Raw genomic sequence first — 12,226 nt, forward strand, 5'->3', positions numbered from 1 at the left:
AATAGCTGAAGTGTTGACTGAACTGTTCTGATAGGATGGCCTTTACCAAATGATCCCCTGCCTCCAGACGATGAACCACTGAAACCGCCGAAATGATGAGGCCTCTTCTCAGATGTTGCCTCTATACTCTGCCATGAATCCTCTCGATCCATCTAGCAATCTCCACAACCCGAGTAAAAGAAATATCATCATCGGTCTCTCTGGTCATCTGTAGCCTGATGCCATAGGTAATGCCATCTATAAATCCCCCCATCCTCTCTCTCTCAGTAGGGATCTGGATAGATGCATGGCATGATAAATCCACAAATTTGGTCCCATACTGAGTAACAATCATGATACCATGTTGAAGGTGCTCAAACTGACTATGGAAGTCCTCTCTCTAAGTGAAGGGACGAACTTCTCTAAGAAGAACTGTGAGAACTGAGCCCATGTGAGAGGAGGTGAACCTGCTGCTAGCCTTGAACATACACTTTCTACCACCTCTTGAGAGAACCATGCATCTGAAACATTATGAAATTAACTCTGTTGGATTCCACTATACACATGTTGTGCAATATCTCATGGCAATGGTCTAATAAATCCTGGGGTCCTCAAAAGATGCACCACTAAAGTGAGGGAGAAACAACTTGGTAAACTTGTCCAAACTCTTCAGCCCCTCAGCTGACATCGCGTGTCTCTCCTCGGGTTGTGTAAAAATAACAGGATGAACTGCCCCAACTGCTAGAACTACTGGAGTCTGATACACATGAGACATCTGCTCTAGAGTATGAATAGCATGAGTATGGGCTCCTCCCCCAGCCTGGTAAATGCCTGGTGCAGCAGGAAATACACCGACCTGTGCCATACTCTCTATCAAGCCAAGCATACGGACCAAGGAGTCCTGAAGCACTGGGGTATCAATGAACACCTCTGGGACCTGAGCTGGTCCAACTGGCTCGGTTAGAACAGGGATCTCGTCATCCTACTCCATCTGAGATTCAACAACATGTGCCACTATACGTGCTCTAGGCTGAGCTCCGCCTTTGTATCTAGCTCTACCTCGGCCTTGGCCCCTACCCCTGGTAGTGGCTTCAACCTGGGGCTCTGGCTCCTAATCAGCTACAGATGACATACGTGACCTCACTATCTGTGAGAGAATAAGAGTAGAATGATTCAAACTCAATAATTGAATAAAGTCATACGATAGATAAAGAAAGAAAGTGAAATTTCCTAAAGCTTTATAGCCTCTAGAAGATAAGCATAGACGTCGCCATACCGATTCTCAAGACTCTACTAAGCTTTCTCATGACTCGTGAGACTTAGGCAACCTAGGGCTCGGATACCAACTTGTCACGACCCAAAATTCCAACCAAGGGGTCGCGATGGTGCCTAACCTCTGCTTGCTAGGAAAGTCAATATTAGCTAAACAATTAATCAATTTAACAATTTTAAAAGCAGATTTTTAAGAAAATAAGTCTGAAATACTCAAACATATGATAGAATCCATAAACATCATTGTCTAGTATAATCCCAAAAACTGGTGTCACAAGTGCATGAGCTACTAAAAGTACTACAAACAGGGTCTGGAAAAAAAATACAAACGTCTGAAATGAAATAAATAGTAAAACATTAATAAAGGGGACTGATAAGTGTGGATTTTAATCACTTATTAGCACCTTCTTGTCCGAAAGTACTAATTATTTTCTCCGAATCTAATGAAAATGGTTGAATTGTAGGTGTGGTGGAGAATATAAGTTCAATGAAGAAAAATGACTCAAAAAGGAGATGTTCTAGCCAAGTTCAGCATAGAGGAGAAGTGCTGAGAAAAGTGTGATCCGCAGAATTACACATGTGGCCGCAAAAGCAAGTGCGGGCCGCAAAACAAAGAATGTGGCCGCAGAAGAAGAATTGAAGCTTCAGGAACTTTTGACAAAAGTTTGGTCCGCAGATTAAATTGTGCGGTCTCACTTGGTCCATAAAACAGGTTCACACTGACAAGTTTGAAAGATCAGAGAATGAGGAATTGAACAAGTCTGAAACCTCCTCAAAGGCGGTCTGCAGAAATTAAAGTACGGCCACAGAAGCTGATGTGCGGTAAGACAAGCTGATATGCGGCCGCAGAAGCTGAAGTGCGATCGCAGAACTCCTCCGACTGAAAGCACAAGCAACATCAATCCAGCAAAGTGCAAACCGCAAAAGTTGATGTGCGACCGCAGAACCCTCCGAAGGGCATTTTTGTCAGAGATTTTGGGAGCCCTATAAATAAGACTTTATGACATTTTTAGGGCATCTTTTTATTGTAGTAGCTAGGAGTTTGGTATTTTTAGCTATTTGGAGCAAGTTTGAACTACAATTGGAGAGAATTATCTACTCTTTCATTTATTTTTAGTTTTATGTCTTTAATTTCTTCTTATTTTCATCGTTTGATGACTTTTAACATGAGTAGCTAGATTTTTATCTAAGGTTTTGATCCAACCCTAGTATGTAAATCTTATGGGTTATTAATATTATGCTTTCTATTGATTGAGTTAGTGTTATTTAGCCTTGTTTATGCTTTAAAGTTAGAATTGATTGTTGCAAATATTGATTCATGCCATTTTGACTTTGTTCTTACTTGAGAAAGAGGAATTTAGTCTAGAAAAACTTGGGTAACAAGAAATTGAACTAGTTGAGTTACTGATTAGTTTAATTAATAGATTTGAACTAGATATAGGGATAATCTAACTTGGAATCATATTCAATTGCACTTCTAGCTACCCATTCGGACTTGAGAGAGCTAAATTAGGCATAATCACTCCTTAACCAAGAGGTATTTAGTGAGTACTTGACTATTGAGAGTCATAAGAATCTCGATCTACCAAGCAAGCATAAATTTATTTTACCCATTATGTTTATACCTAGGTTAAGATTACCACCCTAGGGTTTTCTCTATTTGATAAAACTTCGAAAACATTCTGATTATTACTTGTTTGCTAGCTTACTCATAGCTCTTAGTAGTTTAATTAGTGAAATTGATACCCAACTTTGTTTGAAAGTTAAATTTAGTTATTTCAAGTTACTCACTTAAGTGTTTACCTTAACACCCAATATAAACTCCTTGAGGTTTGACCCCGACTCGCACTGGGTTTTATTATTATAACGACCGTTTCATATTCCCTTATTTGGGGTGTAAATTGGACGTGATCATTTTTTGGTGCCGTTGCCGGGCATTTACGGTGTTAGATATATACTTGAGTTTGTTTCTTGAGTATCGTTTTTTACTTTCGTGGTTCTAACTTGTTGAAGCGATTTTAGTTTTCTAATGGCAAACAACGAACTTGGAAACGTACCATTGGGAGAGGTGGATGGCGAAGAGGAACAACTTGATGAAATGACCCAAGTTCCCTACAAAACCGTTGAAGACGTGGGCAACAAGACAATGTGCCTCCGCCTCTCCCACCTCCACCACCACCACAACCCCAAGCGTCTCAACACCGTAATTTTCCCACTGAAGGGTATGCAAGTGCCATAGTCCCCCCTCGTATTAGCATGAGCAACTTTCAAATCTACAATGTGTGCTCACTTTTCTCGTGCAATGAGGTTATTTCACCGGGGCGCCGCATCAAAATTCTTACAAGCATTTGAAAGGTTTTGAGGATGCGTGTTGGGGAAGCAAATAAATAAATGTTTCAAAAGATGCATTGCGATTAAGGCTTTTTTCCTTCTCACGAAGGGGTAAGGCTTTGGTTTGATTGGAACGCTAGTCTAATCATTCTATTAATACATGGGATGAATTGGCGGTAAAGTTTATCTCTAAGTTCTTCTCTCCCGGGCATATGGCAACTCTACGAGATGAAATATTAGCCTTCAAGCAAGAGCCCAATGAACCTTTGCATGAGATTTCGGAGCGGTATCGGACTATGGTGAAGGAGTGCTCGAACAATTATATGACCGACAAGATGATCCAACAAAATTTTTACCGTGTTATTAATACCACGAATCAATGTGTGGTCAATCAATTGGCCGGAGGCAATTTCATGACAACACCTTATGCGGAGGCATGTGAGATTCTTGATGAGATGGAGGAAACCTCTTCGGCTTGGCAGTCTCGAGCCAATGTTCCTCAAGGTGATCCAAAAATAATTCACCCTCATAAAGAAATGCAATACCATGGGCGAGATATTGCTGAATTGACCACCACCATGACTCAACTTGCTAAGTCTCAACTTCATCAAACTCAAGATCCTAATCAAGTTCATGTCATGGAGTGTTTTGGCCAACAAGAAGTGGACTAAAGGTCCCTAATTTCAACCTCGAGTAGAGACTTATGCACAAGATGATGGTGGTTATGATCAAGATGACTCCTATCAAGAGCAAGAAGAGGAGGTTCAATTTGTGAATAATTACCAAGGGAAACTGAGCAATTTCCAAGGCTCTAATCAAAATCAATGGTGCTATCAAAATAACCAAGGCAATTGGGGTTCTAATAATCAAGGAAATTGGAATAACAACAACAATTAAGGGAATTGGGGAGGTAATAACCAAGGAAATTAGGGGAACAGTAACAATCATGCAAATCAGAGTTCGGGTTTCCAAATCCCCCCAATATACCAACAACCAAGCAACCCGCCTCCCTATCCTTCCCATGGTTCAAGTTCCTCAAGCAATGAAATGGGTTATATTGAGAACATATTCAAGTAAATGATAGAAAAGAATGCGGATTCGGATGCTCAACTTGCCTCACATACCACATCGATTCGGAATCTTGAAGTTCAAATGAGGCAAATCTCTCAAGCTCTTAATACTCGTCCAAAGGGTGTATTACCAAGTGATACGGTAGTGAACCCAAAGGGTGGTAAAAATATGGGACATGCCATGGTGGTTATCACAAGAAGTGGAAGAGGGAAAAATGCACCCACCTCAAATAAAAAGCAAGTTGGAGATGATGACCAAATGTTCCAAGAGGAGGAAGTCCCACAAAATGATGTTCAAGTACATGATGAAGTTCAGAATGATATTGATGATAGTGTGGAAGAGACCCAAAAGGAGGTGAACCCGTCTAGGAGCACATCATTAACATGCCAGATCCAGTGGTGCAAAAGGCTAAGGCACCCTTACCAAAGCCTCCACCTCCTTACCCTCAAAGGCTCGCTAAGCAAATGGTGAGAATCAATTCAAGAAGTTTATTCAAATGGTGAAAGGTCTCTCTATTAATGTGACATTGGTAGAAGCTTTGGAAAAAATACCCGGTTATGCCAAGTTTATGAAAGATCTTGTGACCAATAAGATATCGATGAACTTTAAAATGATCAAGGTCACTCATCAAGTTAGTTCTATTGTTCATTCCTGGCTCCTAAGTTGGAGTATCCCGACGCTTTCATAATTTTTTGTACTATTGGAAGTGCCGATTTTGCTAAAGATTTATGTGATCTTGGGGCGAGTATCAATTTGATGTCCTATTCGGTGTTCAAGACTTTGGAAATTGGGAAATCAAGACCCACATCTATGAGGTTACAAATGGCCAATCGCATAATGAAAAGATTGTTGCATGTAATTAAAGATGTATTGGTCCACGTTTATAAATGTATTCTTCCGACGGACTTTGTGATTCTTGATTGTGAGTTTGATTAAAAAGTGCCTATCATTCTTGGAAGACCGTTCCTTGCTACATGTAAGACCCTTTGTGATGTTAAAGCTGGGGAACTCACATTTCGGGTTAGTGATGAACAAGTGGTAATTCATATGTGCAAGTCTATGCGTCAACCAAATAGCAATGAGGTGTGCTCTTTTGTGGATTTGGTGACCGATGTCATTGTTGATGATACTAGTGCCACAATCAATATTTGTGATGTGTTGGAAGCTATTTTGCTCAACTTTGATAATGATGAGATGGATGGGTTCATGAAATATGTGAACTCTTTGCAGGGAATTGGATCTTACAACTATGCACCCCGAAAGTTAATATTGGCTCATGAGAATAGGAATACTCCTCCTACAAAGCCTTCAATTGAAAAGCCACCAACCTTGGAGTTGAAGTCATTGCCACCCCATCTTCGATATAAATTTCTTGCCCTTGTTCTACTTTACCGGTTATTCTTACCTCTTGTTTGACTAACGTGCAGGTCGATTCTACATTGTCGGTCTTATAAAGGAGGAAGAAAGCTATTGGGTGGACTTTGGCGGACATTCGAGGTATAAGCCTCGCATTTTGCATGCATAAGATCAAGTTGGAGGATGGTGCTAAACTATCTATTGAACATCAAAGAAGACTCAATGAGGCTATGCAAGTGGTGGTCAAAAAAGAGATTATCAAATGGGCGAATGACGGGGTTGTCTATCCCATTTTCGATAGTTTATGGACTTCTCTGGTTCAATGTGTCCCAAAGAAGGGGGCATGAAGGTTGTTACCAATGATAAGAATGAGTTGATAACTACAAGAACGGTCATCGATTGGATAGTTTGTATGGATTATCAAAAGCTCAACAAAGTCACAAGGAAGGACCATTTTCCTCTCCCTTTTATTGATCAAATGCTTGATAGGTTGGACGACCATGCTTTCTATTGCTTTCTTGATGGTTACTCGGGATACAACTAAATTCTTAGTGCACCTAAAGACCAAGATAAAACCACCTTTACATGACCATATGGTACCTTTGCTTCCAAGCGGATGCCTTTTGGATTGTGCAATGCACTGGCAACTTTTCAACGGTGTATGATGGTTATTTTTACAGACATGGTGGAATACTACCTTGAGGTCTTCATGGATTATTTTTTGGTTGTTGGAGATTCATTTGATGATTTTCTTGCTAATTTGAACAAGGTGTTGGCTAGATGTGAGGAAACAAATTTGGCACTCAATTGGGAGAAATGTCATCTCATGGTTGAGGAAGGCATTGTCCTTGACCATAAGATTTCAAAGAATGATATTGAAGTGGATAAGGCGAAGATTGAAGTTATTTCTAAGCTTTCACCTCCTACCTTGGTAAAAAGATTGTGGTATCTCTTGGGCTATGCGGGATTCTACCAGAGATTTATCAAAGACTTTTCTAAAATGGTTAACCTTTTATGCAAACTCCTCAAGAAGGATGCCAAGTTCCATTTCAATGATGATTGTATGAGAGCTTTTGAACAATTGAAGCTCAAGTTGACAAAAACTCCTATCATTACATCTCCAAATTAGAGTTTACCATTTGATCTCATATGTGATGCAAGTGATGTAGCGGTTGGGCTGTTTTGGATCAACATATAAAAAAACTTTTCCACCCGGTATATTATGCTAGTAAGACCATAAATAGTCCCCAAGTCAACTATACCATTACGGAGAAGGAGCTACTTGCCATTGTATTTGCTATTGAGAAGTTTTGTCCGTACTTGATGGGTGCCAAAGTTATTGTGCACAGGGATCATGTGGCACTTCGCTATCTTATGATCAAAAAGGAATCTAAAGCTCGTTTAATGAGATAGGTGCTTGTGTTATAAGAGTTTGATATTGACATCCAAGACAAGAAGGGAAGTGAAAATCAGATGGCGGACCACTTGTCTCGTTTGGAGGAGGAGGGGAGGTCACATGATGGCTTGAGATCAATGATTCTTTCCCGATGAGCAACTTGTGGACTTTCAATGAAAGAGGTACCATGGTTTGCGGATTTGGAAAATTTCCTTGTGAGCGATATCATTCTGGAAGAGTTAACTTCAAACCAAAGGAAGAATATCATAGGGATTGCAAAGACTACTATTGGGATTACCCATACCTTTTTCGAATTTTCACGGATGAGTGATTAGAAGATGTGTCCCGGATGAGGAACAAATTGATATTTGTGTGGCTTGCCATTCGTCTCCTTATGGCGGTCATCGTGGTGGATCAAGAATGGCGGCTAAAGTCCTAAGTTGTGGTTTCTATTGGCCTACTCTTTACAAAGATGCAAGTGATTTGGTAAGAAGATGTGATGAATGTCAACTGGCCAGTGGAATTTCAAAGAAACAATAGATGCTCCTTACAACCATATTGGAGATTCAATATCTTCGATGTTTGGGGCATTGACTTCATGCGCCTTTTTGTGAGTTCTTGTGGTAACACTTACATTTTGGTCGTCGTGGATTATGTGTCAAATTGGGTTGAAGTCGTTGCTTTACCCAATAATGAGGCTAGAAGTGTAGTGTCTTTCTTGAAAAGGAACATTTTCACAAGGTTTTAGACTTCGCGGGCAATCTTAAGTGATGGAGGGTCGCACTTTTGTAAGGCTTTTGACACTTTGTTTGGAAAGTATGATGTCACTCACAAAGTGAAAAACCCTATCATCCACAAGCAAGTGGTCAAGTAGAAGTTTCCAACCGAAAGATAAAGAGTATCTTTCCAAGACGGTGAATACAAATCGGTCGGATTGGTCTAAGATGCTTGATGATGCTCTATGGGCATATAGAATGGCTTACAAAATAGCTATCGAAATGTCCTTATCGGTTGGTGTTTGGAAAATCTTGTCATCTTCCGGTGGAATTAGAGCACAAGGCAATGTGGGTCTTGAAGAAACTAAATCTTGATTGGGATATAGCTTCTAACTTACAAGTTGCACATTTGAATGAATTGGATGAATTTGGTACCATGCTTATGAGAGTTCATCCTTGTACAAATAAAAGATGAATTACCTCCATGACAAGTATTTTGGAACAAGGAATTCAAGGCCAGTGAGTATTGTTGTTCAACTCAAGAATGATAATGTTTCTCGGGAAGCTTTAGTCGAAGTGGAGTGGTCCATTTGAAATTGTGGGTATGATACCCTTTGGTGCTTTGGACATGAAGAGCAAGAACAATGAAATATTTCGAATCAATGGTCACCGAGTGAAGCATTATTTGGGAAAAGTCGGTGAAAGCTATGTGGTGGCAGTCCTTAACTTCAATTGAGGATGGTAAGAAATTTCGTCGTACCACGACGTTAAATAATGCGCTTCTTGGGAGGCAACCAAAGTTCTTTTCCTTTTTCTCTTTTCGTTTAGATGTTGTTTATTGTTTTTAACCAGATTTGAAGTGTGATGCAGTAATCATTTTTAGGTATTGAGAGATGGCTGAAGATGTGGCATTGCGAGAAAATCTGTGGACCGCACTTTTATTTGTGCTGCCGCGGAAGAGGAAATGCGGGCAGCAAGAATTTGACTGTGCTCCCAGATTCTGACTACGGACCGCGTATGCAAAGGCAACCCAAGTGCTAAAATGAGGATCCTCTAAACTTTTCTCTCAATAGTGCAGATCCAATTTTGTGCCAATGACATAATTTTGCAGCCGCATGAGAGCACTTTTAGAAAGTTCACTGAAAATAGGTTGACAAAAGTGCGACTGCACTTGAAAAAGTGCGGATCACACAACTCTATGCTCTCCACCGCCCAAGTAACAGAGTGCGGACTGCAGTTGGAATTTTTTGGTCTCACTCGATCTCTGTCTCTCTCTCTCTGGCCCGAACTACACACTAGTATAAATAGAACAGTAGGTCATCATTTTACACTTTTGACCATTTCACCCACTAACGGAGATTTTACTGGAGATCTATTTGCACGCACAGCTGACCATACAGTAATTCACATTCCAATCATTCTAATTGCACTAGCACAATCTGGTATGCATCACTTCGATCTTGTTACTTTTCTTTTTAATTTGCTTTTGATTTTTAAACTTTTTTCTAGGTCATCTATGATACATACCTTATCTGTTCCATGTGGGGTAACTTAGGAATGGGGTATTTGTAAAATCATGCTTAGAATGGGTTAGTATTGTTGCTTTAATGACTTTGATCTGTTACCTAGTTAGATTGAATGAAATGGCATAACTTAGGTATTAACTGAACTTTGTACTTAACTGTTCTTGATTGTGCGGACCACAATTGAAATTTTATGGTCCACAATTGGTGGTTTTGGTAGCCTGGTTGATTATCCAAGTTTTGTAGCCGCAATTTCATTATGTGGATCGCAGTAGGAATTTTGCGGCTGCAAAGAGAGGTCTGCACTATCCTTCAGAGAACTTATACTTTAGGACCTGGTACTTTTACTCAAGTGCATACTCCACTTATAATGTGTGGATCGCAGTTGGATTTTTGCAGCTGCAAAAACGTGTCTGCACTGTCCTTTAGAGACTTCTCTCTGAAGGTATGATTCCTCAGTGCAGAAGTGTGGTCGCACTTGGAATTTTGCAGACCGCACTTTCACTCTATGGACCGCAAGTGGAATTATGCCGACCGCACTTCCCCCTACTGCTACTGTGACTCATAACTACCTTGTACCTCAAGTCAATGACTTGAATAACTACTGACAATTCTCCTTGTGTGTCAACATGCAATGGTACGATCAAGAGGAAAAGAGGAGGCATCAAAATATTGCGGTAACTAAGGAAAATGCAGAGGTAGAGGTGCCTTTCCACCCAGTGTAAAAAAGATGATGGACAAGAAGCAAACAGCCGGTGGGGGGAGGGGTCGAAGCCTATCAGATTCTAATTCTTATGTCTCGTCTAGGGAAGCCTCTGAAGGTAATTCATTGTCTCAGTATGAAGAGCGCAATGAGGAGAAGTCTCAACCACAGTGGCAGTCTGAGCCCCAAGCTAAGTCTTCCACATCTCGGGGCACATCACAGAGCACAGCTAGCACTAGCCATAAGTCAAATGCAGGTGCACCAGACTCTGATTCCAATTATGGCCCCAATGATGGAAAAAGGGGAAAGGTTGGAAGGGATGGCATAGGAAGGACCAAGAAGAAGGTGGTCTGGGAAGATCGGTTATTGAGCTACAGTGCATTTTAGACTTCAAGAAGGGATGGAAAGAGAGGTCACTGACTCATGAAAGGCAATTCCTCACCAAAGACCTAGACAAGTACAATCTGGCAGTCCTTGAATTGTTTACAAAAAGAAAAGGCTAGATGCAGTTCACTGAGGAGCTGGTTGATATCAAAGAGCATCTTGTCTAGAAGTTCTATGCCAACACTGTGTACATTGTAAAAGGGACCAAGGTCACCAAGGTGCGCAACCTCAAGGTGAAATTAGATCAAAGAAGTTTGAATGCCTACTTGGGACTTGAGGATGTTAAGCCAAAGTAGTACTAGCCAAACTAGATGATAAGGAAGAGGTCCGACCGTGGCTTTCTAAGATCCTTGCACCTGGGCCTATCCCTCGTTGGATAGGTGTCGGAGTGATAATCTCCTGTAAGACCTTGAGCTTTGAGGCAAAGGGGTGGCAGACATTTGTTTGTGCAAGATTTTACCCGTGCCAAAATGAGAACAACCCACCTCTAAAGAGATCAGTATTTATGGATTATATCATGGCTGGGTACCCAATTAATATGGGTGCCTTGATGTCGGCCAATATCACTATGGTAGCACAACAGGGAAACACTTCCTACCCTACCCCAGCACCATCACAGAATATTTGACAGATGCCAAAGTGTAGTCTAGACATTTGACACTAATATTAAGCCAATCGACCCCTTTTATCTGTACAAGTTCTAGACCCCAGGAACCCAAAGTCAAAAAAGAATAGACAACCTATCTGTCTTTCAGTTATTTGCACACATGATGCGGTTCTATTTGGACCTTGTGGCGGAATTCAGCGAGATGGTACTTGGGATGTCAAATGGTTGATTGCACCTTGGTTAAGGTCTTTCCTGTCAGAGGTATATTGTGCTATATGTTTCTCTATGGTTATGGTCATATACTTCGTGTGGTTTTTGTTGATTTGCGTATGGTTGTTGATTTGAGCATTATGGCTCGGGGTATTTTATGCGGACCGGTGTTTGGACTGGGTCACACACTGCGGCAGAGTTATGTTGGGATATGATCCTTTGTGTTAGATTTATGTGTCTTGGTTCTACTATGTGTGATGGGTTCCTAGCATTGCGCTTGTGGTGGTATCTATTAAACTTACGGGACGGTCCTCTCATTTGAGTCATTTTCCAATTTTGAGTGCATTTGAGTTGTTGCTTATTGGTGCACGGATTGCACGGTTTGTGGCCTTAGGTTGTACTGGTGTAGCATGTCAATAGAGCAGCTGTAATTGATGGGATGAGGTCATTGGTCCTGGACTGGGTGTTATCGGGTTTGATTATGGTATGTTTGGAAGAGTAATGTCACTAGTCTACTTAGAACTTAGGCTATGGTTTTTTATCGCGAGAGAGCTCCATGACTTGTTGTACTGATGGGTGGTTATGAGTTTCCGCATGTTTTTTCCATCATTTGAAGTGTACAAAGGTTTAGAACAAGGTGTTATTTGATGTGGGGTTTGTTACCAGTATCGGATTTGT

The sequence above is a fragment of the Nicotiana tomentosiformis genome, chromosome 12, assembly GCF_000390325.3.
Source record: "Nicotiana tomentosiformis chromosome 12, ASM39032v3, whole genome shotgun sequence".
Classification (NCBI taxonomy): domain Eukaryota; kingdom Viridiplantae; phylum Streptophyta; class Magnoliopsida; order Solanales; family Solanaceae; genus Nicotiana; species Nicotiana tomentosiformis.